The following is a 17,132-nucleotide window of genomic DNA, read 5'->3' as shown; positions in this document are numbered from 1 at the left end:
GATGCACAAGGGACCTTAGAAATTGTAAGTATGAGGTTGATGATCACACCCTAATCTAATGCTGGGCATTCCTAGCAGAAAACTCAAAATACTCTGAGCAAGCCAAGGACTCATGAAGCGTTTACTGTTATTGAAGGGTACCTTTTTGTGAATGAGTAGCCAAGGAAAAGGTAACCGTTGGGAATTCAAAGACTTTTCTCTGCTTTCCCCAATGACAACTTCCTTCTCCAGCAGCAATGCCATGGAGTCTGAGTGAAGCGATGGTGAAGGGCTGCGTTTATTTTGAATTTGTGTTAAAAATACTTACTTTTTCTGGGTAAAATTTCTCCCTATGTGTTAGGTGGATGAGGAGAGTGAACACGTCTTATTAATAAGCAAGAAAGACTAGAACGGAATGGAACTGACCAGCCGCGATTATTCAGCAGAAAGAATGGCATGTACCTCTCACCAATTACAAAAACCAGGAAGACATTCTAAAATCAACAAACAGGACCAGAGACATTTAAGGGCCGTTTTTACTTTGCTTATGAAAACAAACAGCCTTGGTTTCTCATATTTAATATGCAAATCTTAAGGGATCCCCTTTATTACCTGAAGTAACTTTGCCAAGAGCTTTAGACAGGTAGACACCAATAATGGTCGTTGCCATGGCTCTATGTGCTGGTCAAGAGCCATACAGCCATGGTCAATAGCCGTACCAGGCTGAAGGTACCAGATCTCTTCACTACATCAAAACAATCAACCATCCTACTGCAGAGTCTGTTTGCATGAAGCCCTTCCGTATTGCCTCCCTCAATTCAGCTTTACCGGACGGTCTTCCAGGAAGACGTGTTGGAGGACAGTGGGACAAAATAAAGCTCAGGCAACATTGTCTCACAGGGACATCTTCCCAAAAACCAACCTTCAAGGAGAATTGTGAGGAGAGAAAACACAGCTACAAGCTGGGAATTACTCACCAGAACCAGTCTGGACTGGGTGAACTAATACCGCCTCCCTTGAGTATTTAACGTGACCTCCAAGCCCAGACACAAGATGCTGTCTAGTCGCTAAAAGCTAGTTAAGAGTTCCTGAGACGGAAGGTTAGACGATTATAGAAGGGAACAGGTTTATCCTGAAAGATGTGTAGCAGAGCTGACAGAAGTGGCGTCAGCTGTCAAGGCCTTCAGTTACTTCTTGAAGCCGGCCCCTCTCACTTTGCCTCCAGGCCTCAGGGAATACAGCTGTCTTCCTGGCCTGGAGGGTGGCCGGGTGGGGTCATGGCTGTGTCAGGCCACCACAGCACTGGCTCTGAGCTGGCAGGAGAGAAGGTACATGGGATGGTTGTGTTTAAATGGAAAAATCTTGTGGAGAAGATGGCACGGCAGCACCCCTGAATGGAATTCTAGCTCCCCAGATAGCTCTGGGTGGGAGCTCTGGCCCCCAGCCTTCATCTGTTTATGGGTTCAGTAACCTGGACTTTAAAAGCAAGATTTCAGCTCAGCTGGCCTTGAAGGAGTCTCTTAAAATGCTATTCATAATACACAACCAGCCTAATCCTATTTCCAAGTGCAGTGTCATACATAACAAGCCATTTGATTTGCAAATTTCCTAAGGCTTCTCATCTGACAGCTTCCTGACAGGTCACCCAGCTGAGAGGGCTGCCTCCCAGGGGAAGGTGGAAAGGAGCAGGATTTTTTGGGTTATTTCCTGCACATGTGTTACAGAAAGAGAATACTCTGGAAGAAAGGGCCTCTTCTGCTCACTTGAATCAGTCCATCTGTCTGACTTTGTCAAGTCCTTCAAGGTTAGAGGATTAAGTGTTGGATAACAAGATTCTATTCTGGTTTGTGTGATCTTGGATCAGTCCCTTCATTGGTGATTGGGCTGGATGGACACCACATGAGCCTCTCCTCCAGGTAGTCCTTCCTGTAGAGACTTCTCTCTACACCATGGCCTCTCTCAAGTCATCAAAGATATGTTCCTAGTTCCACTCTAGGTTCGAATGTCTCCATCAAAACTCATTGTGAGGTTGGGAATAGTAGCTCATGTCTTAAAGTCCAGCACGTGGAAGGCAGATCTCTACGAGTTCAAGGCCAGCCTCTTCTACATAGTAGTACAAGGCCAGCCAAACTTACGGAGTGAGACCCTGACTAGGAAAACACCACCACCACCAAAATCATTGTGCAATAGCAGGTTGGCAGAAGCTGGGGCTCAGGGGTAAGGGCATTTGATTCATAAGCTTGAGGACAGGATTTTTGGTCCTAGAATCCACATGTCAAGTCAGATATTCCCCCTCAATGCTTGAAAACCCAGCTACAAGGCAAAGAAGAAATGGATGGGTTGCTGACTTCCATTGGCCTCAGATTAAAAAAGAGACCCTGCCTCAGAGAAACAGGGGGAGAGTGATGGAGGACATCCGTCTACTCTCCTAGTCTGTATGTACAAGCTACACATGTGTGCAGATACACCCCAATACTAATAATATCCTAAAGAGAATAGAAACTCAATCCACTCCTAAATTTGGAGGTGAGGCTGTATGGAGGTAACAATGAGGCCATGGAGACTTGGGCACAAGGACGCCCTGTCATTACAGACTGTCCTGTTCCACGGTGAGATTCTACAGAGCCCTTATCAGAAAGAGGAAGCTCACATTTATTGGTCATCGCTTCAATACATTTGCTAATCAGAGATGAAGTGGGTCTCTTTCAGCCATACAAGTCTATGATTCTACGTTCGGTACAATTTGAGAAATTCAGAGAGAAATAAAATGTCAGATATAGCCAGGCCACATGTTCTCACGAATCTTAACCATAAGCAATGACCAAGAAATATGGAGGGTAATTATCTTCATGCTTTGAGACACATCAGAATCCTCTGGAGAATGTGAAACCAACAAAGCAACAAGCCCATCCATGTAGGGTGGGATCACCACTGGTTTAATCTCCAGTTCTCAGGGGCTTCTGTGGGCTGCCAGGCTGAGAAGCACTGGGCGAAATCTTATCTAAAGGAAATATGCTATTGAGTAGTCTTTTAGCCACATGGAAACTCTTAAATAAAACTTTGAACAACTAATACCCATTTACTGTATGTGAGAAGCAACAATCCTCGCTTCACTCTAAGAATATTGAGACTCAGGGCAGGGAAAGTGAAACAGTGTAGTGGTTTTTGTTTTATTTGATTTTTTTTGTTTTGTTTTATTTTTGTTTTATTAGGGTATCAGCCTAGAGAAAAGACAAAAATGACTGGAATGATGATTTCCTGAAAAATACTGGTTATTTTAGAATCCCTTATTGAAAAGAACTTAAAATTGTTTTTTTCTAACAGAAATAAATTGATAAACATCTTCATCCCTCTGCCGTCCATCTCTTTATACATCGTTTCCTCAAAGTGCGGACTGTGCTCTGTAACTTGCTTTTGGACTCTGGCTTGTCGTAGACATCCTTCTGTGTCAATAAAAGCCTTCCTTCACCACAGCTGATGAAACATGAGCCAAACCACGCGTTACACGCCCTTCAGTCTTCTTCCTTACACACCCAAGTAACACACACACTTATTTACACACTTAGGCAAGGCACCGAGTCATTTACACACTCAGTAAGGCACATGATTATTTACACACTTAGGAAGGCACAGAGTCATTTACACACCCAGATAAGGCACACACTTAGGCAAGGCACAGAGTTATTTACACACCCAGGTAAGACATATGGTGCATTTATAGACCTCAGTAAGGCACACGTTATTTACATATCTAGGTAAGGCATAAAAGTTATTTTCATATCTAGGTAAGGCACAAGTTTATTTACACATTTTTAGATACCTAGGTGAGGTACAATGTTATTTACACACCTTGGTAAGGCATATGGTGTATTTATAGACCTAAGTGAGGCACAGGTTATTCACACACCTAGGTAAGGAACAGGTAATTTACAGGGCAGATTTGATTTGAAAACAACATTGTTTCCTTAATATCTCCAACACTCATTTCCTACAAGTGGATTTAATATGGTGTGGTTTATTGGTATCTATTTCTTAGTGTGTATAGTTTTTTGAATATAACCTGAGATCTGAGCACAAAAGATCAAGCTACTTTGGATATTTCATATTCTCTCTCTCTCTCTCTCTCTCTCTCTCTCTCTCTCTCTCTCTCTCTCTCTCTGTCTATCTCTATCTTTCTCAAAACTAGGTTTCTGTGGCTAAATTAATGTGAATGAGTTTATTCTTAGACATAAAATTTTTTGGGAGCTTTAAAAGAGTGCCTTGAGCCCTGCATGTAGGTATATGAAACCAGAGTGCTAAACAGTAAGAATTTGTACCTGTAAAAATTATACAGTCAAACATCTAAAATAAGTGCTATGTAGATGAATTTACTATTTAATTTAAAAGGCAATTAGGAATGGAACACAGCAAAATTGCAAGATAATGTCTGTAAAAAGTAAAAATGAGAATAAAGTATTTTTTTAAAAAAATCACTGATGACAAAGTGTGTGTGTGTGTATGTGTGTATGAGAGAGAGAAAGAGAGAGAGAGAGAGAGAGAGAGAGAGAGAGAGAGAGAGAGAACCATATGACAAAGCAGATGAACAAACATGCTTGCACCCAGCAAAGGAAACATGCAGCTCAGTGAAGAGGCAGCAGTGAGGATGGCTCTGGATCCTGACAGTCAGTGAGAAAGTCGCACAGAGTGCAGCATGGTGATTCCCAGGGGCTGTTGAGGGAGGGAGGGGAAGCTGGTTAGTGCAAACACAGCCACAGCTAGAGGAAGGTATGTGCTTAGGTGAGCTATGACAGAAGAGCCATTACAGTTCCCAGGACAGCAGGGCTCAAGTACCCAGAGGGAGCAGAAAGGGTTCCAAATAGTTAACCATAATGAAGTGACAAATGGGATGATTGGTAAGATAATAATAATAATGATAATAATGATAGTGATAACAATGATAATAATAATAGTGGCAGATGAGTAAGGTAATAATAATATGACAGATGGAATGCTGGGTAACACAATAATAATAACAACAATAATAATCATGACAGGTGGAATGATGGGTAAGCTAAGACTGATGATTTGATGATTATACAATGCACAATGTGTCAAAACATTACACTGTAACTCATCAGAATTTATAGTAATTATCTGTCAGTTAAAATTGTGCTTTATCTACATGGACTTTTCCTCACCATCTTGGATTCATACCTGGTAGCACTGCTTCTAAGTGAATTTAATTAGATGGAAAAGCATTTTTCTTGTTCTTTTTGTTTATATTATTGCTTTGTTTTAACTAAATTTTTAAAAATATTTATTTATTTATTCATTTATTTATGTTTCTGTGGATGACTTGGCTAGCATGCATGTGAGGGGAAAAGACAGTTTTTTTCTTAAAGAAAAATTAGTTTGTTTATATATTTAGGAATAAGTTGTATTTAATTTTTAAAAGGTATTTCTTTTTTATTGAGATTTTTAATATAATCACATCATTTCTTCCTTCTTTTTCCTCCCTCCAAATTTTTCCATACACCCCCTCCTTGCTCTCCTTCAAATTCATGGCCTCTTTTTCATTAGTCGTTGTTACATACAGGTATGTATATGTATTCGTATACGTATTCACATACGTATTCCTAAATACATCTGCTTAGTCTGCATAATGTCATGTGTATGCGTGTTTTCAGGGCTGGCCATTAGGTATGGGATAACCAATCGGTGTGTTCTTCTCTGGAGAAGGCCCTTTCTTCCAGTCTCAGCATTTCTTAGCTGCCTGTAGTTCTTCATAAGGCCCCGTGGAGTCCTCCCCACCCCACCTGCATCCACCTTAGCGGTCTGTTGGCATCATTCTTGTTCAGCTCATGTTTAGAAGGTCATGTTGGTGAGACGTTATACGTGTAGCTTCTGACTCTTTTAGGAGACACACCATCACAGCAAACTCCCTGATCCTTTGGATTTTATAATCTTCCCACCTACCTCTTCTGAAATACCCCTGACCCTTAGGTGCCAGAGTTGTTTTGTGGATGTTTCCATGGGACTGATTCCCACAACTCTGCATTCAGGTTGGTTGTAGTTTTCTCTATCAGGCTCTGTAGCAAAGAGAAGTTTCCTTGACAAGGGGTGAAGACGACCCTTACCTGTGGTGCGAGGACAAATATTTAGAATGTAGTAAGAGTCATGTTGGTTTAGTAAAGTGGTAGTTGTGGGCTTGCCTCCAAGATCCATGACTCCTTCAGCCCTGGGTAGTTGACTAGGCCTCTAGTTCTAAGCACGGTTTTCCTTCTTCTTAAGAGGAAGTCCAATTAGAGAGTTGTTGGTTACCTCCTAGGTCCGTGTGCCACTGCTGCACTCTCAGGGCCATCTTGCCACGCTTGTTACTGTAGTGGTTCGCAGTCACCATAGCTGGGTAAAAATGCTGGCTGAGTCCTTCCTTTGGAAACTTATATGGCAGCTTCTGGTGCCATGAAAGCTAGCCCAGAGGACAACTTTGGAGAGTCAGTTCTCGCCTAGCCTTGCTTTAGTTTGCCTCGTTCTGCTTTGCTTTGAGATGGGGTCCTACTCTATAACCCAGGCTAACTGGAATTTGAGATCCCCCTGTTTCTGAAGTGCCAGGAGTACAGGCATGAGCTGCCACACGGGGTTTCATCCATTTTTAGTGAAATAAAAGATAAATTTAACCTCATGTCAAGTTATCCGGCCAGTGTTCACAGATGAAAACACTTCAGTGGGATGCTTGGGGGGGGGGTGTTTATTTAAGTGATTCACAATGGGAAAATAATAAATGCAATTTGTAGATAAAATGAGGCAAAGGGAAAGAAGAGGACAGGTGGTGGGTGCAGAAGGGTGCAGGGTGTAAGAAGTGGAGACAGTGAATGGTCAGCTCGGACGGTGCTTTTGAATGCACTCAAACTACACTGAACAATAGGAAATAAGCAGGGGAGCCTCACGTTGGGGAGTTCTAAGATAGTTCAGGAGAGCATGCAAAAACTTTACATGTACACCTCAGACTGAGGAGCCACGTCCTGCACTGTCTGTCTGTCTGTTTGCTCACCGAATAGAAACTGTTACATCAAGTGAACAGAGTGAGCCCTCAGACAGATATTAGGCCATCAGCATAGGCTTTCTCATGGAGACTTTCACTGCTCTTCTTTCTCACAAAACAATCATTATGCCAAAAATCCAATAGAGACATGCCACTGTCTGAAAACGAGTTTAACTTTCCAGGACTTTGTGGGGAACTACAATTCATTAACGGGAAATCTCTCCGTCATGTAAGTCTGCACAAATACGCCAGTGTCTGGAACGAGGTCTGAGTCGTTCCGAAATGAGGAATGTGGTTTGGGATATGTCATTTGTATGGGTCATTTCACTCTCTTGGACAAAGCCCAGGATTTTTTTCATAATGAGCCTGCCTTTTAATTTTTCTAATTTTAATTTCCATTAAAGAGACAATTTACGGGTAACTCAGAGATTTATGCAGTATAGGGTGGATTTAAGGCAACTGTGGCATGTGGAATGCATACGCAAAAAGGTTAGCGAGAAGCATGGCGGCCATCACGTTTGTCAAGAGTCTCAGAATGCCACGGTCATTCACTGGTGTGTAGCCCCTTTGATGATTACGGCTCCGTCATATTCACAGGCTCAAGCATTCCATTTTGCTGGAGCATGGGAAACTGTTGACATTCGGAAATGAAAATGCCTCAGATGTGACTTGCTAATCGCTTGACCTCAGCTGTTGAGCAGTCAGCAGCATCTTTTGAGAGGGAAGGAGGGATAAAGCTGAATGCTGGGCTCACCCAACTTTCAATAGACTAGACTGCATCTTCCAAGCAGAGCAAACCTTGGGTCCTCTCATTTCTAAGTGATATTACTGTACGGTCAGCATCTCAGCCAAGTCAGGAACAGAGTGAAGCACGAACGAGTAATTTTAATTTTGCTGACAAGTATGTGGGAAATAGAAAACAATATATATTTAAGAAAACATATGAAAAGAATAGCTCGGAGGGGCTCTAAAAATGAAGCACTCTTTTTGGAGCCCATCAACCGCAACCAAAGCTCGAAGGGGAAAGAAACCTCCGGTGATTTTTTTTTTTTATGACGAAGGCAGGGGCGGGAGGGCAGAGCATAGGGAAAGCTGTGTTAGCTCCTCTGCAGTTTCTGTGGATTTATTGGGTGTGTGCTTTCTGCTCTCATACATTATGCACTCCCTCTAGTGTCAGAGTTTGTATATGATCCTGAACCCAGTCTGACAAAGTGTTGCTGTAGACATCAGAGCAGGGTTCAGGCTCCTAATTATGCCATATTTCAAAGATATTAAAGGCCACCCAATAACACAAAGAGCGGCCCTCTGAAGTCTCGCGGCTCAGAAAGGATGCATATTTTAACTTGGCTATCGAGAGACCCCTCATAGCCTCCCTCCTCCTCCTCCTCCACCTGAGCGGCTCATGAGTAAGTTTAGTGCTTTATTAAGGTTTTAAAGTCCTTTAATTAACTGAAGTATTTATTACATTCTAAATTCTCCAGCAAAAAGAAACCCCTGCACGAATTCAAATAACCCCATCGTACGTGAAGGAGCATCTCAGTCAGGAAGTCAAGCCTGTTGAGACGTGAAGTGCGTTGTCAAGATTTTGCTTGCATTCGTTACCTGGCTGTCTCCTCTGCCTTTCAGGAACCAGAAATCAAGGTGCACATCACACGAACACCATTCTTGGTGGCCTGTCCACTCTAGATCCCCTCTTTCTCTCCCTGCCTCTGCCATCTCTTGCCCTCCCAATGCAGAGGCCAATAGGAAAGGTGACGGACACCAAGTCTTAGCAGCAGGGTGGCCCTGGATGACCTGCAGCCAATCCCACTCTCACTCCTCCTGGTGGCTTAGGAAGAGGCATGTGTGGTGTAAAGTGGGGCAGAAACGTCTGGAGAAATTCATTCTAGAGCTCACTTTCTGACTAGGTTTATAGATACGGGGCCATATATACGACAGTTCAAGCCAGCTTGAGATTTTTATTGCTTGTAGTCAAGACTAGTTTCATATTTAAGTAAGCCGTCCTCTGGTATTGAAAACCCAATTACATATAAACCCAATTGCACACTCAGCCTTGTGCTGTTTCAGAGAACGCAGTAGGAAACAATGGTCAATGAGGGAAGGCTGCATCCATTATGTACTATCATTTACAAATCACCCCAAATTCAACAGCTCAAATGGTTGTAATTAACATTTATTCTCTCAGCGTTTCTGTGGATGTAGAACTCATGGGCTGCCTGGCTTTGTGGCTTCTGTAGAAGCATCCACAGGGGGAAGGATTTATCTGACAGCTTGACAGTTCCTGTCTGTAGCTGGACATGACATCTGACTGCCCCGGGAGCCATTCTCTTCTGGTGCAGCCGTCAGAAACCACAGGACATTGTTCTTCCCTACATTTCACTCATTAGAAGGGAGTTTCTGAAATTGGGGAGGAGAAGAATAACTTTTTAATTAATAAAATAAATAAATCTAAAAAATGTATTAAAATTTTTTAATGCAATTTAAGTTTTTAAGTATGTTTTAATTGATACATTTTTATTGTGGAAGCATATTTAAGTTCACAGAAAAATTCATGACAAGATCCATGGCTCCCATGAGCTCCCTTTCCTCACACAGTCTCTCCTACCACCAGCATCTACACCCGGGTAACTTACTGGTTGCGGTCGGTGAGCCTTTCCTGACTCATCATTTTTGTCCAATGTCTACAGTGCACATTGGGTTGGTGCTGTGGAGTCCATGAGTGTATGACATTTAGTCACCATTTACCATTGCAATATCGTACAAAACAGATTCATTGCCCTAAAAATTCTCCACTCTACCCCAGTACCCTTTATATCCCATAATCCTTCACGTGCTTGGATCTTTTTGCTGAGTTGCTGTGTACTCCTTTCCAGACTGTCAGCTGGCTGGTGTCAAACAATATTCTTCTCAGGTTGCCTTCTCTCACTTAAAAAGATGCATTTGAGCTTCCTCTGTATCTTTTCCTGATGTATGAGGTCATTCCTTTATATACTAAATCCTATCCATTGGCTGAACGTACCACAGGTCTTCTATACACCTACTAAAGGTCATGGAGATTGCCTCTAAGGGACTGTGTTTAATTTTCTAAGAAAGGGCCAAACTGTCTTTCCAAGTGGCCGAGCCTTCCTTTGCAGTTGGCTGTGTTTTGGATTGGGACATTTTGCATCATTGCATCTCATTCTTTAATTTGCAATTTTCTCACCTAGAATTAGCTTACATGTACCCCATTTGCTCACTTGCTGGCTGTGCATCTTTGCCCAAGTGTCTGTTCAGGTGTTTTTGCAGTTTTGAGATTGGTTTAAAAATTTCCCTATTGTTGAATTTTAGGTGTGATTTGAATATTGGAGAAAACAGTTCTAATTAGTCCTTTCGTTTGTTGCCTTTGGAGTCACAAGTCACCGTGTAACCCAATTAGCTCCAAACTCCCCCCACCCCTGCTTTGACCTCCCCAGTGTGGTTGTTGGCATGGTTCAAGGCCGTCTCTGGCTGTGGAATAGGTTTCTTGGTCAGATGTGTTCTTCTGAGAAAGGGTCTCTCCTAACCTGACACCTTTTCTCATTGTTCTGATGCTGCCACTTCCGAAGCAGCACTTTACAGTGAAGTTCAGCTTCTCACACAGACAGTGTCACAGCACCCACGGCCACTCAGACTTGGTCCTGCATTGTCCTCCGGCACGTTGACAGTTCTGCCCTGATAGTGAGATCTGTGACACTTTCAGGCTCCTCAGTCTGGACTTACTTGCGTATTGATTTAACCCCGGGGTACCTGGTGGTTTCAGCATGTTTCCTGATGAGATATCTTCTTTCCCCACGCTATTGTCATTTTCAAAGACCAAATATAGACTCTCTCTGCCCAGGAGACCTATTATTAGCCTCCCCTTTTACTAACTTTGTGACACAAAAGAGTCTTTTTGGTTCTAAGATTGAGTGTGAGAAGCAAGAAGCTTTGAGTTTTCAATAACTGAAGATAGCACAAATTGATGATGGTGGTGGTGGTGATGATGGTGACGATGACGATGATGATGACCATGACAATGACAATAATAAACAACCCACAAGATTGTTTTGGGATGAGTTAAATTTACAATAGCTGCTATATATCCAGTAGAGATGCCTTAATGACTGTTGGCTAAAAGCCTGGCACTGGGCTGGAGAGCTGCTGTTTTGGCACAGTGATAAGTATGTGGTACTGAAAGCCCGAGGACAAGACTGCTCCATAGAGGAGATAAAACAGTCAAGAGAAGATGGCTGAGGATCAATCTTGTACATGCCCACGTTAAGGAGGGAAAAGACAGAAGAAGGGTGGTGGGGTGGTTGAGGAAGAGATACCCAGAGTGGTATCCTGGAGGCTGAATCAACAAACTTAACAGAGTGTTTCTTCTCGAGGTTCAGTTGCTTTCTCTTCTCCGAACTCTCAAATACCTTGTCAGCACCATGTCTGCCTGCATGCTGACGTGCCTCCCACAATGATACCAACAGACTAAGCCTCTGCTAAATGCTTTCCTTAGAAGGAGTGCCATAGTCATAGTGTCTCTTCACAGCAATACAAACCTGTGTGTGTGTGTGTGTGTGTGTGTGTGTGTATCTCTGTGTGTCTGTGGGCATATGTGTATGTGTGTCTGTGTATCTGTATCTCTGTGTGTTTGTGTGCATATGCATGTACACATAGAAGCAGTGGTTTGTGTTAATATATTCCTTAATCTCTCTCCACCTTAGTTTTTGAAATAGGGTCTCTCACTGAAACTGCTGCTCATTGAGTCTGTCATACTGGGCTGCTGGCCAACAGTATGAGTACTCCTCCTCACACCCTGCACACACACACACCAAGCTCTGGGATTACAGATGCATGCTGTGCCTCTGATTTTTATGTGAATGATAGGGTTTTGAACTCAGATGTTACCACCTCCTCATTTCCAGATCCGAATCTTGTGGTCCTGTTCCCTACTATGTGTGCGTTCCTTCAGCTCCACCAATTGCTTGGGTGTTGGTGAGAAGTGAGGTGAGGGCTCAATTTAATCAGGTTTGCATTTTTTTTCAGGAATAAAACCATGAGTACAAAGATGAGCTGAAGAACCCAAAACCAGCAGAGTAAGAAACTGAAGCTACCCCAGGAGGACTGGAGAGCAATCGATAGAGCAATGCTCTGATGGGATTAAAGAGCTGAAAGAGATGATCTCGGAGGAAATAGAAATCTGGGAGATGAAGGTTCAGATGCTATGAGTGGAACTGAGAGGATGATGAGAGTGTGTTCATTGCGACACTCAGTCTAAGCCATGGCCACAGCAACAGATAGGATCACAGTGGAGAGAATAGGTGGCCATGGAGGTGTGGGGTCAAGGATGGGAAGTCAGGGTTTTTCAGGGATGGTCTAGCTCATGTTGAGGAGTGAGTGGTTCAGTTGCTAGTGGACTGGCATGTAGGTGTGTGTGTGTGTGTGTGTGTGTGTGTGTGTGTGTGTGTGTGTGTGTGATGACTGTGATATTTTTACCACAGGCTTTAAAGGCAATAATATGTGGAACGTGAGTCTCGGCATAGAACTGTAGCTCACTTAACTTCTTCAGGTGTGTGAGGGAGCTCATTACCTTTGCTGGCAGATAAGCATAATAGCTCTTTTGTAGATACCAGTCAGTGCAGGGAACCATAATATCCTAGAATTTCCTGGAAGTGCCCGAGGGACTTCAACAGTGGGTGTGAAGCAGAAGGTTTGTGCAAGGTGTTTGTCTAGTGAATTAGGGAATGAGACACAGTCTCTAAGTTCGCTCGGCCCCCAAATTTCTGCTTTCAATTTTTTCTATTTAAGATTTTCACATGTATGTACATATATACATAATCCTTCATACGTGTGTGTGCCTATGCATGCTAACATGTGTAAACCAGAGATATTGTGTGGCTTCCTGAATTGTGTTCCACCTTATTTTTTGAGACAGCTCTCTCACTGGACCTGAAACACACAGTTTGTGTTAGGTTGGCTGGCCAGAGAGCTCCTGGGATCTGCCTGTCTCCATCTTCCAGTGTTGGGTTTGCAAACACTCATGGCCCTGCCTGGCTTTTACATGGAGGCTGAGAATTTGAACTCAGATCCTTTTGTTTATACACCAGTGCTCATCTCAGCTGAGCAATCTATCCAGTCCTAGCCAGCTCTTACCAATCTTTCTGTTTGCAAGCTTAAGGTTTCAAGGTGATTCCAGACATGTTCATTGCGGATGCATTCAGTTTACTATATGGGTTTTTATCAGGAACAATTACGATAAGGTGCACATGGCTTCAATCATGGCCTATCTATAACTGTGAAATAATGACTTGGGCTATAAAGATATTCTAGTCTGTTTCAAATAAACTTTTCATGAATTCTACTTTTATTGGGAGCAATTTATCACTCCCATTTCATTTGCAAGTGGAAGTCTCCCTTTCATTTCAGCAGAGGAACTGAAGACGGAGGTATATAACACAGGCAGACAAATATAGCCATGGACTCCTTTCCCTTGTTTTTCGATGATATAATTTTATTGTGGCATATGTTTTGTCAAGATGTTGTGACATTACCTCAGGGTAGGCTGACACATTATCCTGACTTCACAATCTAAATGTTTAGACTCAGGGGATGTCTCCTTCAGGACAGACACTGAATACTGGCAAATCCTTTTGTTAAAAAAAATCTCCAGGATTATGTAGCAATCATCTCCAGAGACAAAGCCTGACCACTGAAACCTTGGTTTTGTTGGCTTTAAATCATAGAGAAAGACTTGGAGCTTTATGGTTGCCTCTCTATGTGAAAGTCGAAAAATCGATCTTGTCTCTACTTATCTTCTCCTGGGACAGTGTGATCTTGTCTCTTCTCTTAACAACAGACTTCAAAAAGTCTCCCCGGAGAAGAAATTGAGCGAGCATCAGCTTCCCTGACCCTGCGAGCAGTGTGCAGGGAGAAAACAGGCTTTGTTTGCCCGATATCTGGGCAAATTTGCTAGGAGATCATATTATTGGTCTGCCGCCGTGAAAGTCAAGCTTGCCCAGGGTGTCACCTTCTCCAGAGATCCCATGTAGATTGGGTCTGCCCTGCACATGGCTGGGTGTGTGGGGTGGCACACTGGAAGACAGCAGAGCACTGATTTGAGTCATGTGGGGCTCTGAACCTGCCTGTGCTGTTGCCCCTTCACTGAATCTCCCAGAGACGGTGCCAAAGAATCTCTTGGGTGGATTTGCGTGTGCATTGGGCTCCATAGCTCAGAAGCTGGGCAGTGGCTCAGTCCCGCTCTTCCTCTCAGCTGGTACTGGGGAGGCTTAGTTGTCACAGCTTGTCATTCCAGTACAGCTCGTCACTGAGTCTCATGGCCATACTCTGAACCTCATTCGACTCCTGTGACTAAGACAGAGCTGAAGAATAAGAAATATAGACATTTAAGTCCAAATGCCCAGTCATCTTGCACAAGTCTCCCCTCAAACATGTGTATATGTGGTGGGAGCTGTTCTTTATTCAAATAGGATAGAGCAGTAACTCCCCCTACTCCACATCCAATAAATGCAAACATGACAATTTCCATAGTCACCGAGGTAGCTGAGACACCATATTAGGAATTGAAAGACTTCAAGACCCAGCGCTGCCACTAAAGGTGCAATCATTGGACAAGCACTCAACTTACATGAATGTCAACCTTTCGTCTCCTCGCAGCAAGTGGGACTTCTCACATGGAACTTTCTAATGGCTGTCCAGATACAAAGGTTATTGATTATGAAGTACTTGCGGCACTGGAAAGACACTCCAAGATCACTGTTGCTCATAGACTCTTCTCATAGATGCTGAGTACTTCCTATGGGATGAGCTCAGTGCATATCCGATGCCCAGCATAGCTCCTGACATGTACATCCTGACATATTTGCTACTTGTTTGGCGCCTGAGCAGGTGATGTGATGAAATGTTGAGAGACGTGAGTGTGTAGGCTTAGCTGGCCTTTCAGTGCCAGCCCCATCAAATACGTGCACATACATCAGTTACTTGTTTGAGATAGTTTAAGTACTACCACTTGCTGTAGTGTAAATAGATGGCCCAGTTGGTGGGTACCGTGGCAGACCTGTGGCACAAGGCTTACTGGCAGGGTGTACTGGCTGGTTTTGTGTGTCTACTTGACACAAGCTGAAGTTATCACAGAGAAGGAGCCTCAGTTGAGGAAATGCTTCCATGAGACCCAGCTGTAAAGCATTTTCTCAACTAGTGATCAAGGTGGGAGGACCCGGCCCATTGTGGATGGTATAGTCTCTGGGCTGGTGGTCTTGGGTTATATAAGAGAGCAAGCTGAGCAAGCCAAGGGAAGCAAGCAAGTAAATAACATCCCTCCATGGCCTCTGCATCAGCTCCTCTTCCTGACCTGCTTGAGTTCCAGTCCTGACTTCCTTTGTTAGTGAAGAGCAATGTGAATGTGTAAGCTGAATAAACCCTTTCCTCCCTAACTTGCTTCTTGGTCATGATGTTTGTACAGGAATAGACATAGGGTGTCTTAGAGAACAGGATTGTGGGAGGAAAACTTGAGGAGGGGTTGGGGAACCTTTGCTTCTTCAAAGACCTCTTTGTCTTCTTCTATATTGGTTCTAGACATTCCCAAGGATAGTCCCTGATCTTGGTGTGCTGGGAAATGTCAGTCAATGGTGGCCCTCACTTCTACTGAATGACTTGGGATGTCCTCTGAAGATGTTGTACAGTCTTACGTGTCCTTCACAAACTGAGGAACAAAGATTTACTTTCACGTTCAGTATATCAAGCTCTTCTTACTCCTAGGACACAAAAGGTTGGGGTGTTGCCATCCCATCTTAACAAATACGTTCCACAAACATCACTGTCGAAAACATTAGAGAGTTGACAACCTATTAGAATGAAATCTAAGGTAAGGCAAAATCTTCTAAGGAGAAACAGGAGGACAACTCTTGTTGGACTGAAGAGATACCAGGACCACACAGGTGAGCATGGACTCATCTAAAACTTTAAATAATTATAAAGGCCAAGCAGGGAGGTAGAGGGCGACTGACTTCCAAGGATCAGAGAAAGTGAGATCGAAAGCCTACAGTGGAGACAACTTGGAAAGGGTCGAGGTCACCATCGCTGATGGAGATGTGCAGCCTTGACCTATGGCAAGGACACTTCACCTCTGTGGCACCCCAGTCTCATCATGAGAAAACATAAAGCAAAGTCTAACTGAAGGTAACACAGAGCACTTGGTGGGACTCTGATGATGAAGTTCGAAGGTCACGACAAAGGAAGCGCAGAGTGTGGAAACATGGTACCTAAATGCAGGCAGGATCTGGCTGGGAACTGGAACAGAATACCAGCATTAAGAAAACACATTTGGGCTGGAGAGATTGCTCAGCGGTTAAGAGCACTGACTGTTCTTCCAGAGGTCCTGAGTTCAATTCCCAGCAACCACATGGTGGCTCACAACCATCTTGTAATGGGATCTGATGTCCTTTTCTGGTGTGTCTGAAGACAGCTACAGTGTATTCACATAAAATAAATAAATCTTAAAAAAAAAGAAAAGAAAGAAAACATTTGTGAGATGTGAATGGTGCCTTCAGTCTACTTTTGGTGATTTTCTAGTGTTGATTTCTGAGTTTTGCCATGTGCGTAGGGCCTGTGTAACATGTTAACTGTACAAGAAGATGCATGGAAAGCACACGAGGACTTTTTGAACTAACTGCAGATTTTCTGAAAGGCCAAAATTGTTCTCAGAAAGTTGAAACAGAAGCAAAACTTTGTGGTTAGCAGGAACAGAGTGTGGCTCTGTGGAAAGTCTGTTTGTATAAAGGAAAGGGAAGACTTTGAAGAGATAGAAACGTTTTGTGTGATCTAGATGAGTTTGTTGTCAAATTAAGCTTATTAAACTTATCAAATTATACCCTTAAAGATGGATGTTTATACACAAACTAGTACATTTGAAGTTATGTCTCAACAAATCTGACTTTTAAACTGTTATGTGTTATGTTGGGGAGATGGTCATAGGCCCAGTGCTCGCCATGCAAGCAGGAGGAATGGAATTTGGATTCCCAGATGCTGTCTGCTCCTGTGGCAAGTCAGGTGGTAGGGGTAATAGAGCCCATGGATGCTTTCAGACTAGCCAGCCTGCTTTCTGCATCCGTGCATGCATATATCA

General features: G+C 43.2%; 1 long non-coding RNA gene across 1 annotated transcript in view; it reads left to right on the top strand.

Annotated features, from left to right (window-relative positions):
- The window catches only part of LOC102555694 (uncharacterized), a 46,427-nt gene extending 29,922 nt beyond the window's left edge, over positions 1-16,505 (top strand). Inside the window, exon 5 of the long non-coding RNA XR_015685991.1 lies at positions 12,038-16,505. This is a non-coding gene — a long non-coding RNA (uncharacterized LOC102555694). The remainder of the gene's footprint in view (positions 1-12,037) is intronic.
- Positions 16,506-17,132: the final 627 nt, after the last annotated feature.

The sequence above is a fragment of the Rattus norvegicus genome, chromosome 4 (assembly GCF_021556685.1).
Source record: "Rattus norvegicus strain SHRSP/BbbUtx chromosome 4, alternate assembly SHRSP_T2T, whole genome shotgun sequence".
Taxonomy (NCBI): Eukaryota; Metazoa; Chordata; class Mammalia; order Rodentia; family Muridae; genus Rattus; species Rattus norvegicus.
This window is presented reverse-complemented; position numbering and strand designations above follow the sequence as displayed.